Source organism: Spinacia oleracea, chromosome 5 (genome assembly GCF_020520425.1).
Source record: "Spinacia oleracea cultivar Varoflay chromosome 5, BTI_SOV_V1, whole genome shotgun sequence".
NCBI classification, from domain to species: Eukaryota; Viridiplantae; Streptophyta; class Magnoliopsida; order Caryophyllales; family Amaranthaceae; genus Spinacia; species Spinacia oleracea.
The window spans coordinates 119,151,469-119,169,536 of NC_079491.1; positions in this window are offsets into that span (position 1 = coordinate 119,151,469).

The following is an 18,068-nucleotide window of genomic DNA, read 5'->3' on the forward strand; positions in this document are numbered from 1 at the left end:
TCGGCAGTTTCTTCGTTACTCATCCAAATCGAGTGATTTTTGTGTCAATTCCGCATGTAAAAGGCATTCTAAAATTTTGACAAAATTAGTGTTTTTCGGCCGAACCCAAAATTCCCAAATTCGAAGCCTAACTATGACTTTTCGGAGGTTTTAGTTTTTCGAACGCAAAAGTTTGTAAATTTAAGATGTTAAATTGAATATTTGCGATTCTTGTTGATAAATCTTGAGTTTTTTATTGACCTACAGTATATGTTTAACAAATTTGAATGCCTAGACTTGTTAATAATACAACCTAATTTGTAATTATGATTAATTTGTTGAAATTCGAATAATTTAGAATTGATTTGTTTTCCATAATTAATTAATAATTTAATTAGGTATCCATGATTAAAATCCACCATAAAAATTGTTAATTTATGTTAAATTTCAAATTTTTATGACCTAGATTTGAATCCATGTTAATCGGAAATTAATTGATTAATAAATTTTCGATTTTTCGCCCTAAAATTATGAAATTAATATGTTTTATTAATTTGTCATTGATTTTGAATTAAAAATTTTAAATTTTTGTGAAAAACACCCATAAATGTTGCACGCACAAAGCAATGAAAGCTACGTGTTACCCTTAAGGGGTGTTGTATAGTGCGGGCACGCGACGACAAGCAAGGGAGCTCGTCGCCCGTGTGGTACGAATGCAGCGAGCAACCAAGTCATGGCGCGCGCGCGAGGCGAGGAGCCTGGGCGTGTGTGCTGTGTTGATGGGCGGTGGGTGAAGGGGCGTAGCACAAGGTCGAGGCGCGCGCGTGGGAGAGCGCAAGCTGGGTCGCCCAGCGAAGACTGCTCCGCGCACCAACGAGCGCTGCCTCGCCACGAGGGACTTCTCGCGCCTAGCGAGCGATGCAACCCTTCGAGAGCTGCTGCGATGCGAGCGAGCAAGCATGCTGCGCGCAAGCGTGGCTTGGCATGCTGCGTTTGCGCGTAGCTGCTGCTGCGATGTGCCATGGGCGTGCGATCGATCGTGCACACGATGGGGCTTGGGCGCAAGCCCAAGTGCTCGTCGTGTTACGATTGAGTCGTTTTGAATTTTAATTTGAATTTTCAGTCGCAAATAATTTTAATTAATTTTAAAATTAATAATTTAAATTGTTTTCTCGGATTTTAATTTAGACTATTATAATTATTATAAATTTTAATTTATACTAATTATTTTACTAAAATTAAACCTTGAATTAATTTAAATTCATTTAATTCAACTGAAAAATAAATTAAACTAAATGGATTCGATTATAATTTTATATGAGCTTTAAATTTTAATTAAACTTGTATGTTTCCGGTTAGACTAGAAATACATTTTTATGTTTAAAATTAGTAAAGCATATAAAGTTATTGGTTTAAGTGGGAGCCTTTAGTCATAAACTCTTGATTAGGTCTACAAATCCTTTAAGGTTAAACAACTTGATTAGAATTAATAAGGACTGAATAATTAGTAGATTATTGGTGCCCTTGATTAATTGCTGCAAATATTTATGTGATGCATACAATGTGTTTTACTAACCAGCTATGTGGGCCATTCATGATAATGAATGGGTGAATGGTATATATTGTATATGTACTGTTTTGCAGGTTATGAAGTGACTAGTATGGCCCAAATAGGATAGAAAATATGGTATGCGTACCATTAATTTGAATGTAATTGGTCTAATGCACCAAAGTTTGTTTTTTCAATTCAAATATGGTCTGCGTACCATCAAATAGTTGTAATTAGTTTAATTATAGCATATCCTATTTGAAAAAAATGGCGCCTCCCATGGTGAAATTCAAGACGGAGTTTCCAATCCATTTTCAAGACGGACTTTGAAGTTGAAGCTTTAAGATGAAGTCTGGCCATACTAGATCACATTTATCTTATGCATGCTTTAAGTTATTTATTTCTTTAAATATGTCTTAATTATGCATGAGATTATGGCTTGATTATGTTGCATGATTAAGGATTTTAGTTCACTTAAAATCTAACCAAAATAGTAAGAGCCTTAAGTTCCAAACTTTAAAAACTGAGTTAAAAGGTGTCATTCCAAAATAACACTTACTTGGATAACCTTTACATCAATCTAGTAATAGTTTTTCGCTCAGCGAGGTGTTACTTATTGATCCTAAAGGGGTAAGGTACACAAATAATTGTGAGTACATGTTAGTTTTGGTGAAACTCAACGATATAAGTAAGGAGTCCTTTTATGTCGTGGCAAAATCAATAGGTTTACCTAATAAGTTCTTAGACGTACCTATGAACCAAGAGTAGTTTCTAGACTATTAGCAAAAGGCTTTTGCTTACCTAAAATATTTTAGAATTGAGTCAAAATACATAATGTGCTTAATTCTTCAATGATTTTAGGGTTTTGGAATCATTTTATTCACACCTGCCGGAACAATAAATTCGAATAAAATGCTAATAACTTGTTTAAATTGCATGAATGATTTAATTTTCAAGTTATTACTCATGATAAATGTTTAGACTTTGCATGCTTCAATTTATGTTTTAATTATTGTTTATAATTAAATATCTTGCACTGCAGTAAATCCTTTTAGAAAGGTAACAGTAAATTTCCTCGATTGGTAGTGAATCCAAGAACGATTCACGGAAATGAGAGAAAATGAGCAATTTAAAATGTACGTCTCTTTTAGCGACTTTTATGGTTGTTTTCGATATCAAAATCGAATGGCAAACCGATTGGTGCTTGTGAATTCAAAATACACTGTAGTTTTGAGATCATAAAGCATTGAGTTTAAACGCTCAGCTTTACCAATGGTTAACAACCTAATATCTTTTTTCCATTTAATTCTCGAATGAGTCTAGTCCCTAGACATTCGAATAGATCGATGCTTAGAGAACTTTAGAAGCTTCTGGTAAGATCATCTAGTTGAAAATGAATATTCAACATAAATAAAATGGTAAGAACTTTGTTGAAGTAACATTAGACATGTATAAACAAAGTATAAAAGTCAACACTAAAGAATTCAATTCTTAAGACTATAAGAAAGGGTACAAGAAATAGGAAAACAAGGAACAAGTGAAAAGGAATTTACAATTCCGTTTCTACCTATAAGTTTATGTTTAAAGAGAAGTGACCTAGCAATCAAACTTCCATGTTATCATATATCGCTTGAGGTTCTTACTTCGGTAATAACTCAAACATTGGAAGCTAGGATGGACTAATGACCTAAAAGTGGGAAATGAAGCATGGCAATGCTACATTAGTTGTAGGGTCATGTAGTTTGTTTTAAGTCCTTTCAAGACTGGAACTTAATGGCTATTTCATTCCATAATCAACATACCTAAATTCCTGCTTCAAACACAGAAAGAATCACATTCAAGAAAGACAAAAACAATGTTTGTTTGTAGTTTGAATGAAATGGTCATTTACGGGTTGAGTCAATATGCTTGATTAAAACAAACAACTCTTTAACAATAAAAACTTTACTAGGTTCAAATCAACTCTTTGATTTGAGTTCCACTAATCTTTGGCATTGTTGCTTAGGCCATATCAAAAGCTAACATTCATAAGCTCTATTTTGATGGACTTTTGAAAGTTGATTGATTTCTAGATCAATTTAAGACAAGCAAGTCTTACTTGTTGAAAGTAACAAAAGATATGAACTATTGTTAGAACACCTAGACAATAGAGTTCAAAGCTAAAGAAAGATTTTATGACTTTATTATTTCACATGGATTTGAGTGAATATAGGTTTATTTACTTAAAGTGATATAAACTTGAATCTGCATGTTTGGCTAGTTCAAAGATTCAGAAGTATAAAATCCACTTGGCAAGAAATCATAAAGATCTATGTTAGATCATGTTGATGATTACTTGAGACTAAAAATGATCATCGATGATTGTGTGTTGTAATTTCACGATCTAGCTCCATAAGATATGGCATATCTACGTTGGAATAATCGAAGTCAATTAATACTTGATTCGATCAATGATGAATCATAAAGACTTTTCCTATAATTTCTAAAACAAAATGCTCAACTACCACCAAACTAAACCAAATTCGTCAAAGCTATTGAAAAGTAATTTCAGAATAACTTTTCATAAAATATATCTAGAGAGTTGCAAAACTCAGTGGGAGCTTAGTGTTTGTCATTCGACAAACTAAGGCCCAAGAATAGATATATGTTTCTTTTTGATTTATTCAAATGAGACACATGGGTATTGTTTCTACCACGAATTTTTGAGAACATAATGTTTGTTTTCTCGAAATAATGTCCTTTTGGAGATTCGTTTCCAAAATGACAAGTGGGAGAAAATAGACCTCGAAAGTCTTCGAGGCGAACAACAAACATAAACGGACATTCAGGAGGCTTTTCGAAGTTCTTTAGAAAATCCGAACACGTATTTTTTAAGGACTTTAGAAGTGGCTTTAAAGAATAGACATCTCTTAGAAGACTTTACAAGTGCTTCAAGGAGAACAGAATATTCAAAGGACTTTCAAGTGGCTGTTGATGTTCTATTGTTTGATCGATGTTCTATACCCAAGTAGGCATAGAGTTCAAGTCACTGAAACTATGAGATTCTTCTATTAGATAGTGAAGAAACATGGAGTTCAGGTCACTATGAAATTCTTCTATTAGATAGTGAAGAAACCTACAACTTACAGTCAAACTATTATCATGTAGATTAATGAGTTTGTGACTTGTAAGAAAGCTATGACGAAACCCAGATTCCCTAAAATGGTTAGAGGTCATATATAGACTCAAATGTTTTAAATGGTTAGAGGCCATAAAACATACTCAATGTTTTGATGACAAAATTGAAATTTTGTTGATTTGCAAGAATAGTTTCACACCTATTGGTTGCAAGTTTGTTTTAAGGATAAAACCATCAAACATGGAATTGTGTTCACACACAAAGCTAGATTAGTTCCTAAAGGTTACAAGAAAATTCACGGCGTGGATTGTGTTGAAACCTCATGCAAAATCGTAATGCTTAAGTCTATAATTCAAGCAATGATTGCATATTGGTACATATGGCAATTGGATGATAAAACGTATTCCTCAATCAAATGTTGGAAGAAAAATATGTACATGGCATGTCATAGGATTTGTGGATCCAAATAATGCTTGAAATGAATTCTAGCTTATGAAATCTAAGTACAGATTTAAGCAAGCAATTGGGAATTGGAATTGTATTTTAGTGAAGCTAATAAGTATTTTAGTTTCATAAAATGTACATGATTCTTATAGATATATAAGAAGTTTAGTGGGAGTACATAAAACTTAATTGGTCCTATGTGAATCACACACATATCTCTCTATTATGAAATAAAATTCAAATGCTAATGACCTAGATTTGAAATTATTCATCAATGATGGACCAAGGCGAAACTTAGTACATACTGGGTATTAAGATCTATTTACAAAGATCTTATGATATTGTTTTGGATTAAGTAATGGCATTTACTAAATCAAACACGAAAGACTCCATTGGAGATATTCAATCCATATGAATAAATCTAAGTAATGAATGTTTGAACTATGTATAAGCATTTACTAAGTTAAACATCAAAGGATCTAAGTGAGATTCTTAACCTATATTATATGTCAAAGAATTTAGCTGGATTTAGTATCTACTGAAACTAGAATGAGCTAAAGTTACATGAATAGAATTCAATTGGGAATTATTCTGCAAAAGAATTTATCATGTATGATATAATATGAGGATCGCCAAAAACGTATCGTATGACTTTAGGCATGACGAACATATACCAATCTCTATTGATCTAAGTGAAGATCAACTAGATTGAGATCAAGAATACTTATGGTACTTGGAAAGGTACATAGGAATAGTTCTTGATTCAAGGAAATAAAGATATGCTAAATATTGATGCTACACGCATAAACACTGGCAAATGATCAAGAAAGATCCCTTTGGAGTTAACCATTGGCAAGGACGAGCTATAGAGCATCGTGTTTTGAAATGGCAACATGGATTGGAGACCATGAGTTGTTGCATGGGAAATTAAGTATTAATTTCTATGTTCTAAGATACAGATGGAAGGTCTTCCACATATTCGTGAACTGCTTGGATAAGCAAATCCAAACAAAGCATCACTAGCAACCTAAACAGTTGAAGTAAAAGTACTTATTGCCTAAGAAGCAATAAAACAGAGTTGTTTATATTAATGAGTTCTTCATTGAACTTGGGAAGATCACATGTCTGTTGACTTAATGGTTCTTCATTGCAAAATGCGTTGAACCTCTATTGTAGCAAGAAAGACTAGATCATAAAATAAACATACTCAAAAGATCTTATCATCTATCTCGAAGAACATTCGATGAAAAGGATATTAAGATTGGCAAAGCATGATAACTAAACCTATGCAACAAGTGAGAAGCAAGACTCACATTGTAGCACTGGAAATCAAGCATAGCCTTGAATTCCATGAAGTGTTTTAAAGATGGGTTTGAGGCCCATGGTTGTAAAACATTAGGGTTGAACATTTATCATATATGAAATGTATTTTCATATTCCATTTAATCTTGGTTTAGTATTAAATGATGAGTCCCTTCAATTTGACGATATATTCAAGATAGACTGTCAGGACCAGTCCTGTGACTAAGAAATGTCTATCAAGTGAACTTGAATGTCAAAAGTTGAAAATGGTCCCTGGTCGGAGTTTTCTATAAAGATGGACGCATAGAAAACGTTAGACGACTAGAATGCAAGACGACTAGTAGTTCTGTTTCTTGAACTATGTGGACATGGCAATGTCGTAATCATTTGCATAGATACTTACTTTGGGAAGACTAGTATCGGACAGACCTATCAAACTTTACTGTAAGAGATGAAAATCTTTCATAAGTAAATTTCATTAAAATTATTAGACACTAAATCCTCAATACCTGAGTGATTTGAGATTACTTGTTTGAGAACTGCTTACTTTGATAGTGACCAACCGTCGCACCGTAAAAGGAGTCTATAAAGGAAACGCTCAGGTAATCACCTATCAAATGAAGTCTAATCTCAAGATCACAAGATTGGGATTGTCCTCCCATAAATCGGGATGAGATGCTGAAAGTTGTACAAGGCCACTCGGAGAGCTAGAAACTGTAAAATGCATAGCCGTGCTCAGATGAATCATAGGCTATGATTATCTGTTTATTTGATCAGTTGAACTCTGAAACCGAGAAACACCTCTGGACGTAATAAGGATGACAACTCTTACCTTATGTTCAAGAGCATGCATCAAGCGACAAAGGAATTGGGAAATGCACACTTGTCCCTAAGGACAAGTGGGAGACTGAAGGAAATAATGCCCTTGGTCCAAGTATGCATTTAATGTTAAGTCTAATAAATGCGGTTCAGTATTAATTAACAAGTTAATAATTCAGTGAGATCAAGTGAGCTGAATGCCTAGCTAGAGGCCGCTTCAGTTCAAGTGGAATTAATGATATTAATCCACAACTTACTCTTGACTGAACCCCTAGGGTCACACAAATAGTACGTAAACGGATCAAGTATTTAATGGCATTAAATACTCCATCTATGGATATTCAGAATGGACGGATCTTGGTTTCAGTGGGAGCTGAGATCGTCAAAGGCAAGAAATGAATACTCCGGAAACGATGATATTGCCGGAAACGAAAATATGGATCGTATCTGAAATATAAATATTATCCAAGTCGTAGATGTTGCCGGAAACGGAAACATGGTACGTATCGGAAAATATTATCGGAAATGGAAATATTACCGGAATCGGAAATATTACCGGAAACGGAAATATTGTCAGAATCGGAAATATTATCGAAATCGGAAAATAACGGAAATATTACATATTTGATCGAAACGGAAATTAATTCCGGAATCGGAAATGTTAAATATTGTTCGTATCGGAAATGAATTCCGGAATCGGGAATTTAATCGGAAAGCGTATCGTACAAATTAGCATCGGACGAGGCTTGCTAGACGAAGGCCCAGCACGAAGCCAGGCCGACGCCCAGCAAGTACGCATCCAACACGCCAAGTGCTCGACCAGGCCCAGCGCAAGGCTAGGCCCAACCAAGCCTTGGCGCGCGCGAGCTTAGCGATGGGCTGCGAGCATGGGCCTCAGCGCTGTGCGCCGTGCGTGGGCCGCAAGGCTTGCGCATGGGCGTGCGGTGCTTGTGCGCTACTCGTATGCGTGTTACACGAATCCTAATGCTATCGGGATTCGTCATATGATTAAATCCTAATCCTAATAGATAAAGTTTATTTAATAGAGTCCTAGCAGGATTCTAATTAAACTAAATTAGTATTCTAATAGGATTATAAGTCATTTTCCATAACTCTATAAATAGGGACCTAGGGTCACAAATTTATTGACAATATGGAAGTATTCAAAGGTAAGATTTTGAAGCAAAAATCAGCCAAACACTTGCAACCTATTTAGCCGAAATTCTTAGAAGCTTAAGGGCGATTCTAGTTGGTCAAGCTTAAGGCGGATCTGGACGTGATGTGGAATATCTACGGAGGGACGACACTTGGAGCCCTAAAGACTTGTTCTTGTTCGGTTCGGGCGCAGATAGGGAGGGCACGCTACAAAGTGTATGCATCTGAATTATGCTAAATGATTATGTGAAAATAATATGTTTCCTGGCATTAAGGTTTTCCGCATGATTTATGTTTTTGTCATATGTATCATAACCTAACACGGCTTTCCTGCAAAACAAGAATATTCCCGAAGGAATATTCCCTCCGATGCTTAAGTAAGATTAGGGTTTTTGAAAGAAGTGCTTAGTAAAAAGAAAGCATTTACTATCTGAAATTGAAGGGTGTTTCTCTATCTAGGAACTTGTGTCCCGTTCTTGGGAATTCAGAGTATTTATATCGCCCCCTTTTGGGGGAAAACCCTAGAAGGGTGTCATATGATTGGCTAGGTCACCATGTCATGACAAGTGTCTTTGTCATAACATTCTCTTTATTAGGCCATGGACTTAAAGGGATGTTTGCACACTTGTCCCAACCATACATCATTATTTGCCCATTCCATAGTGGCTTCCAAGTAGGCATTCCGCCTACTGGGACGTGGCACGTGGCACAATGTGATTGGGCCACGTAGGCTGGGTATTTTTACCCACATCATTTGCCCCTCAAGAAGGGTAGTAGAGTAAAACAACTTTTGTAGTACCCATTCTTGACTGTTGGATTTCCCAATCAGATTCTTGGAACTAAAGAGGGGGCGCCAAGTGGCAACTTTGCCAATTCTATCCCCCCCTGTATATATGGAGGAGGGGTAAAATTTTTGTTTTTTATTTTCGAAAATCAGCCCTCCTTGTTTTCTAGAGAGAGAAGTTACAGAGAAGTTTTGACGAATTCTTTGGCTCGGCAGATTTCAAGGACGAAGAAGAATTTGCGACCACTCCATCCACTTTCTACGCCACCTAATTTCAAAGTCATCACCTCCAACATTTTTAAGGTAATTTTTCTAGTCATCACGTCTCAGATTCTATTTCGGTTGCTTCCTTATTATTATTATTTTTTTGTATACTTTAGCCGTTCGTCAATTTTTGCACCGTCCGTTATTTTGACGTTGCCAAGGTTCTTGAGCCGTTAAGGTTGGAACTTCCGGATATGGTGGTCTGATCTTCGCCGCACCAATATCCCTAATTTTTTAAGCCCGTCGTTAAGTTCAGCCTCCCATTATGCGTCTTATGCAGGACACGATGGCGAGGACGAAAAAGACGCCAAACATAGCTGACTTACGACTAAGGGGTCAGCAGATGGACCCCTCTTTCTCAGGAGGGAGATCCATCAGAGTGCCGGCGGGAGAAATAAGCCAGACTCCTCCAGGCGAGGCTCAAAGCTCTCGTCAAGAAACTACGTACTTTGATGAGTTTTGGATGGAGGAGATGGAGGATGCTGGTCCGTCTAAACAACCCGCCGACTCGCTCGAGGAGTCGGAGCAAGATGAGAGCGACGGTGGGGTTGTCGGCAAGGTTGCCGAGGATGAGGTGATGGAGGAGGAGCCTTAAGCCGTTGCCGCAGGTGTTCAGGGAGTGAACGACGAGATTTCTGCGGATCAGATTGGTGCTGATCCAAAGTGGCTAAAATGGCTCGAAAAGCATGGGGAAAGTTATGCCGCGGGTATGAACACCGGCCCCGGATATGAAATGAGATTCCCTGAGAGTGAGGCGTCCACTATTTTTTACAAGGGCCCTGGTGAGTTCCCAGTGTACAGTGGGGCTTTTAAGAGTGGTTTGCGCTTTCCCGTCCATCCTTTTGTGGAGGAAGTGCTAGACGGGTTCGGCATTGGTCTCTGCCAACTTACTCCTAATTCATGGACGAACGTACTGGGGTACGTGTCTAAGTGTGAGTTGCTAGGTTTGAGACCGTCTTTCAATGCTTTTCTGAGGTTGGTACGTTTTCAGAAGGTCAAAGAAGCCGAAGGTTGGTTCCAGCTGGCAAACAAAGGGGAGTATGCTACCACCTTTGATAAGCCGCCCAAGCACCATTTTTGGAGATTAAGGTGGGTGGTGATGTGGACTGCTGACGAGGAAATGGAGTTGAAGTTCAGCCTCTGGCAGCTAGAGCCTCGATTCGCTGGAGGGAATGAGGAGCTGCCGGCTTTAACTGCCCAAGAGTGGGATCAAATTGCCGTTCACTTTCAGGCCGAGACGGTGGCAGTGCCGGGCAAGAATTTGAACATTCCCAAGTCCTGGATCCCGTCATGTTCTCAGTTTAAGGACCCAGTGTTTATGTCGGCGGCTGGTCTAGATCATGGGTTAGACCAAGGTATCAGGGCACTCTTGTTTAGTGGTTTGGATATTTTTTGCTTTACTAACATATAAGTTTCTTTTGCAGCCGTTGCCATGTCTAAGCTCCCGGCTCAGGAAAAAGGACAAATTAGTACCATAGAATGGTTGACGCAGATAGTTGATCAGAAGTTGAAGGGGATTGTCGGTGGTACACCGGCGAAGGTGAATGCATTGTTTTATCAGTTTGCATTATGGTTTATGGCTCGGCATATGTCTTTATTTTAACTGACTTTTGCAGAAGGGTGAGAAGGGTCCAGCCGACCTCAAACGCAAGGCCGAGGACAAGGCTGCTTCTTAGCTGGGAAGCGTCCCAGGGTGAAGGCAGGAATCAAGCGTACGAAGAGAGAGGACGTAGCTGAGGGGTCGGCCGACTCCCCAGTCGAGGTCGTCCCCATGGCTGTGACTCCTTTGAGGAAGCATCCTCCGCCGGAAGGTTCGGCTAGGAGGGGGGACGGCAAGGGAGGAGTCGGTCCTAGCAAGAGGGTTCCTTCACCGATGCCCATGGAGATCCTCGACGGTGAGGATGAGCAGCCAACGGCTCAGGCGGCCCAGACTCTGGAGGCGCCCTGTCATCGGGTTAACGAGGATCCGGGGTAAGTGTTGGACTCTTGACCTTTATTGTTTATTAATTGAGTACTCTTGTGAGATCACTATTTCTTTTTGTTCAGCTTCTGGCAAGCAGGCGGCATTAGACGAGGAAATTCGCAACATTCCTCCGTCACACATTTTTCTTCACGAGATAAGGCTAAGATTATCTCGATGTGGAGCAATTTCCTCCGGCGGCAGATGCTCAATTTTGGGCCATGCAGGCAACTCTTTTGGACGTACGTGTTCTACTTATGTTGCTCGATTTATGCCATTCAGTTTTTGTAATTAGCAGTTTTTTTTAACTTATATTTTTCTCGTAGTTGCTCATTAAAGCCGAGGGCTTCAAGCGCTGGCGGGCTGACATCACCAGTCAGCTCCAGCGGCAGGTGCATCGGGCCACTAACGCCGGCGACTACGCCATGGCGATGGTGGAGAAGGTCCGGCTAGAGATGCAGGAGACCATTGAGGCTCAGAGCAAAGAGCTGGCCGTCCTAAGCAGTGACAAGAAGCAGTGCTTGATCAAAATTAATGAACAAGTACTTGCCATCGAAACTCTCAATGCCGAAGCCCTTTCTGCCCAGTCGTTTCTCCAAGAAGCCGAAGCCAAGGTGAAGGAAGCCGTGGGCCTGCGGCAACAGGTAGCTAGTCTTGAGGAGATGGTTTCGACCTCTCAAGCCGAGATATCTCAGATCAAGGCTGAGGCTAAACTGGTTGTGGATGAGACGAGGGAAAGAACCCGCCGCGCTTGGGACGCCTGTATGGAAGAGTTCTCTTTTGCCTGGTTGGAACAGAAAATCGAGAAGCAGGGTGCAATCATTGCCGCCGAGCGACAAGGACTTCCTCCTCCCGTATTCGAGGATTCTGATGCCGAAAGTGAGGAGGTGAACTCACCGACTCAGGAGGAGGGAACTTCCGCTCAGCCAGCCCCAAAGCCTGCTGCCGACGGTCTAGATGGTGTGGACGCGTCGACCTCTGCCAACTCTACTGCTGCTCGACCCTAACTCCTCTCCTTTTAATCAGAACAAGTTTTTATGGCGCCGTGAGCATCTGTAATGAATAAATTTTATTTTTGTTTAACGCCTGGGGCGTTTGTGTTTGGATAATTTTTAACAATATTTTTTGTTGTTATTGGATTTGGCACCGTTTAGGCGCAGACAAGTGGTGATTCGTCACCTTTTTATATTATTTGTTTCTATTCAGTATATCCAAAGACTTTTAAATGCCTTCTCTATATTTGTATATGTTTTGTATGTTGGTGGATGTCTTCCCTTGTGCCCTAGAGGAGGCGTTTTTAAGTCACTGAACAGGACTCCCATGCCCAAGTTTATTTTAGATGATTGATTGACGCAAGTCAATCAATCAGTATGATTGCCGCTTAACTTGGGCATGGGGATTGTTGATCGGTTATTGGGCACAGCAAGTTCTTTGTATCCGTCATAAATTTGTGGCGGCATGTTTTATGCCGCGGCAGATAGGAGTAATCCTATGTGCTTTGGAAAAATTAACGTCCGTTTTAAGAAAACGATTGTTGTTTGGGGGTTTGCCCCCGTCTTAGATTGGTAGCGGAATGTTTTATGCCGCTGCAGATAGGAGTAATCCTATGTGCCTTGGAGAAATTATCGTTCTTTTTAAGAAAACGATTGTTGTTTGGGGGTTTGCCCCCGTCTTAAATGGGTAGCGGCATGTTTTATGCCGCGGCAGATAGGAGTAATCTTATGTGCCTTGGAAAAATTAACATTCGTTTTAAGAAAACAATTGTTGTTTGGGGGTTTGCCCCTGACATAAATTGGTAGCGGCATGTTTTATGCCGCGGCAGATAGGAGTAATCCTACGTGCCTTGGTTAAATTAACGTTCGTTTTAAGAAAACGATTGTTGTTTGGGGGTTTGCCCCCGTCTTAAATTGGTAGCGGCATGCATGTTTTATGCCGCGACAGATAGGAGTAATCCTATGTGCCTTGGGAAAATTAACGTTCGTTTTAAGAAAAATATTGTTGTTTGGGGGTTTGCCCCCGTCATAAATTGGTAGCGGCATGTTTTATGCCGCGGCGGATAGGAGTAATCCTATGTGCCTTGGGAAAATTAACGTTCGTTTTAAGAAAACGATTGTTGTTTGGGGGTTTGCCCCCGTCATAAATTGGTAGCGGCATGTTTTATGCTGCGGCAGATAGGAGTAATCCTATGTGCCTTTTAACGTTCGTTTTTGGAGAACGGTTTTCAAAATTTTGATAGGTGATCAGCCTATGCTTATGCTAATCTGGGCCACTTCTTAGGCTTCAATCAATTAGGCTTGGGAGTGTTGCTAATCTGGGCCACTTCTAAGGCCTTTATTCGATTAGGCTTTAGCATGCTTATGTTAGTTAAGTTAGTATTTGACGTGCAAGTAATAAATAGTACAAAACAAGTAGAGTAGTATTATTTATAACTTTGTAAGGAAAATTTGGCCGGTTACACGAGAGATTACTACCCTATCAGGACCGTTAGAGGTCGTTTTTAAGCAACAGTTCCTTCTATGAAAGACGAAGCCAGAATTCATCTAGAAGAAGTATTTCTTGAGATTGTCTGCATTCCAGGTGCGCAGAATAGGCCGGCCTTGCATGTCTTGGATGCGGTAAGTTCCGTCCCTGACTTCATCATAGATTTCATAGGATCCTTCCCAGGTGGGCGTCAGCTTACCCTGCTCATTGGCTCGTCCTATAGACTCCATTTTCCGGATAACGAAATCTCCCACTTTGAGCACTCTTTTAGAGACTTTTTTGTTGTATTCGCTTGCCATTCGTATCTTGTACAACTGTTGCCTTAATGCCGCATTTCCTCTAACTTCAGGAAAAAATTATAAGGCCAGTTTCATCATTTCCCAATTAGCATTCTCGTCATATAGCATGACCCTCAGTGTAGGTTCACACATCTCTATAGGAAGGACGGCCTCGGCACCATAGGCTAGCAATAATGGGGTTTCGCCGGCGGAGTTCTTAGCCGTTGTGCGGATTGACCATAAAACGTTTGGCAGCTCATCAGCCCAAAGACCCTTAGCTTCGTCCAGTTTCTTTTTAATCCCCTCAGAGATTATTTTGTTGAACGCCTCAACCTGGCCATTGGCTTGGGGTCGTCCTACGGAAGCATAGCAGCTGTGTATGCCGTGGTCTGCTAACCATTCCTTCAGCTTAGGCGTCTCAAACTGAGGCCCATTATCAAAGACGATAGCTTGTGGTATTCCGAAGCGAGTCATGATATTTTTCAAAATAAACGCCCTTACATCACAAGTTCTTATATTCTTGAGTGCTTCCGCCTCCACCCACTTGGTGAAGTAGTCAACGGCTACAATCACATAACGCCGGCCTCCAGGGGCTGCAGTGTATGGTCCTAACAGGTCCATCCCCCATTTAGAAAATGGAATATGGCTCAAAATGGGAGTGAGTGGGTGAGCCGGCCTATGAATGAGGTGAGAAAATCGTTGGCACTTGTCACATTTCTGAATCATGGACAAGGCGTCTTCTCTCAGAGTGGGCCAGTAATAGCCAGTTCTTAGGGCTTTTTCAGCTAAAGCTCGTCCTCCTATATGTGAGCTACATAACCACTGATGCAGGTCGTCCAGAATTTCCTTCCCTTTCTCAGGAGTGACACATCGTAGAAGAGGTCGGGAAAATGATTTTTTATACAAAACTCCATTCACCATTCAAACCAAGAGCTTTTCTTCTGAATTTTGGCTGCTAGACTTGAGTCATCTAGCAGCGTGCCGTCTACCTTATAAGCAATGATAGCGTCCATCCAAGTCGAAGATCGGTCAAGAATTGCTACAACGGGAGCACAGAGCTCCTGTTCAATGCTTCGTTTTTCTTTCACTTCCCAAAACACATAACCAAGAGGCTGAGCTAGCTAGCTTAGACAGGGCGTCGGCCGGATTGTTCTCTGTTATGGGAATCTTCTTAGCCTCGAAACTCTTCAAATGTTCTATTTCTTGACGCACAACCTGTATATATTTAATCATGTTGGGGTCCCTTGCCTCATAGTCTCCATTTACTTGGCTTACAATGAGCTGTGAGTCAGACAAGGCCAGTATTTCATGGGCTCCGCCAGCTTTGCACATTTTAATGCCGGCTAGCAGAGCTTCATATTTAGCGTCGTTGTTGGATGTTTGGAAGTTGAATCGCATGGCATATTCGTACTTGTCTCCTTTAGGAGATTGGCATATTATGCCGGCTCCACACCCATTCTGAGTGGACGACCCATCAACATACACTGTCCACCGAGTCAACTCATTCTTTTCAAAGGTCGGCCTCGTCATTTCTGCAATGAAATCAGAAAATGCTTGCCCCTTGATAGCTTTTCGAGGTTCATACGAGATATCAAATGCATTCAACTCAATTGCCCATTTGAACATTCGCCCTACATCGTCTAATTTGGTGAACGGCTGTTTCAGGGGCTGATCTGTGTATACCACCAGTTTGTGTGCCAAAAAGTAAGGACACAGCTTCTTACTTGCCATGAAAAGTGCAAGTGCGAATTTCTCAATTGGAGGGTATTTTAATTCAGCATTTTTGCAGGACATGGCTTACAAAGTAGACGGGGAGTTGCACTCCCTCTCTCTCCGTCAACAGCACAAAACTCAAGGACCACTCGGAGATGGCCAAATACACATACAAAATTTCTCCTTGAAGAGGACTAACAAGCCATGGCAAGGTGTGGAGATGTTTCTTCAACCGGACGAAGGAAATTTCTGCCGATTCGGTCCATTCGAACTTGCTCCTTTTCTTGATTGTGCCAAAGAAATAATGACACCTGTCACCTACTCTTGATAAGAACCGTCCTAGGGCCGCTAGACATCCAGTCAGGCGTTGAACTTCTTTCATTGATTTTGGAGACGTCATGTCTATCACTGCTTGTACTTTGTCAGGATTGGCTTTAATTCCCCTTTCATCAATGAGGAATCCTAAGAACTTTCTCGCCGTTACACCAAAGACACATTTCTTCGGATTCAACCTTGTAGACACCTACTTTTGTCCCCATTCCCGAAAGGGAAGGTTCGATGATGAGAACATAAATCTCCACTTGACAACGCATCTCCTATAAAATAACGAATCTCAATTCCCCTTTTCATTTCACCCGAAACCTGCTATTTATAGAAACCTGCTATTTATGGAAACCTGCTAAAAGTAGTAACTGCCGTAATGGGTAGTTGTTAAAAGTGGCAAGTCATAAAAGATAGAAACCTGTCAGAATTAGGTATTGCACTCCAACATAAATCCTAAATGAGATAGAAATTGCGAGAGAATCCTATTCCTAATACGATTCGAAAATAAGAGTTACGTATTAATTAAAATCCTAACGAGCCTAGAGTTCGTAACGGGCCCAGATGCATTCCATCATAAAATTAATACGCACTAAAAGACTCGATTAAAGTCTCATACACTCCGGATTCTAAGAATCCTAATCTGACAAAGAAACGGCCCTGACCCTATTTTCAACGCCTGGCTCTGGTCGCCGAAATCTTCGGCGCCCAGCCCTGGGCGCTGAAATTACCTGGGACGTATTCTTTCCTAATTCCCCGTGGATTAGAGTTCTACAATTCTATCTTTCCACGAACTCTTTTCTATAAATAGGGCCCTAAGTTCGACGTGAAAAGAACACAACACACAATTATTATTCTGAGTATTGACTCTGAACCCCTAAGCCTAAGCCTCACGCTGCAAAACTGATCACGCGTTCTGTCGCAATCGATCCAAACATCGAACAGAACGTATCCTGTCCTATAATTGGAGATTCATTAAATAAAAGAAGAAATAGCAAAGTCAAAGTGGTTAGTTTTCTGAGAACCGTGACGCACCTCTCAAGGGCGCGTCGTAATGTGCCCCTTTTCCATGGTTTAATTGCTTTCCTCGCCCTTTTATGAACTGTTAAACTAATTAAATCTGATTGTTCTATCACGCCTAATAAAGATAATATGTTGGGAAATTGGATTATCATGCTAGGTCCCTTAAAACAATCTAAATCAGATAATCGCGTTCGATCTAGTACTATATGTTGCATATTATTAAAATCAACTCAGATTAGTTTAATAGTTAACGCATGTCCCTTCAATTATTTATGCTGAGCTAGTAAGGATATCCTGCCTCTGGAGTTATCGAAGAGAGAGTACTCCTCTCGGTAGTTACAGTCCCCCGAACCCTCAATCTCTACCTTGCGGGTGTATGTTGAGAGATCTCCACACCAGGGATCACAAGGGAACCTACGACCGTCGTGGTCAAACATAATTGCACTCCCTTTATGTCACGATAACCGGGTTTTGTCAGTTTTTCTCATTGTCGTTAAAAACTGAATGGCGACTCCTATATTACTAGTCAATTGGGTGTAAACTCACAGGAAATCCAATTACACTTGATTTGACAAAAAGAAACGTCACACCCACGAGGGACAAGGTCACGCATTAGCCTCGTGCTTTTTCGACCCCCTCACAGTGGCGACTCCGCTGGAGATAGTGAAGGAAATACTCGTGCTCGTAGGTAATCAAAATAGCCGAAGGGTGAAACGATCCTACCCCGCGTTTATGTTAGGTTATGATACATATGACAATACATAAATCATGCGGAAAAACCATAAAGCCAGGAAAGCATATTATTTACACATAATCATTTAGCATAGTATAGATGCATACACTTTGTAGCGTGCCTTCCCTAGCTGCGCCCGAACCGA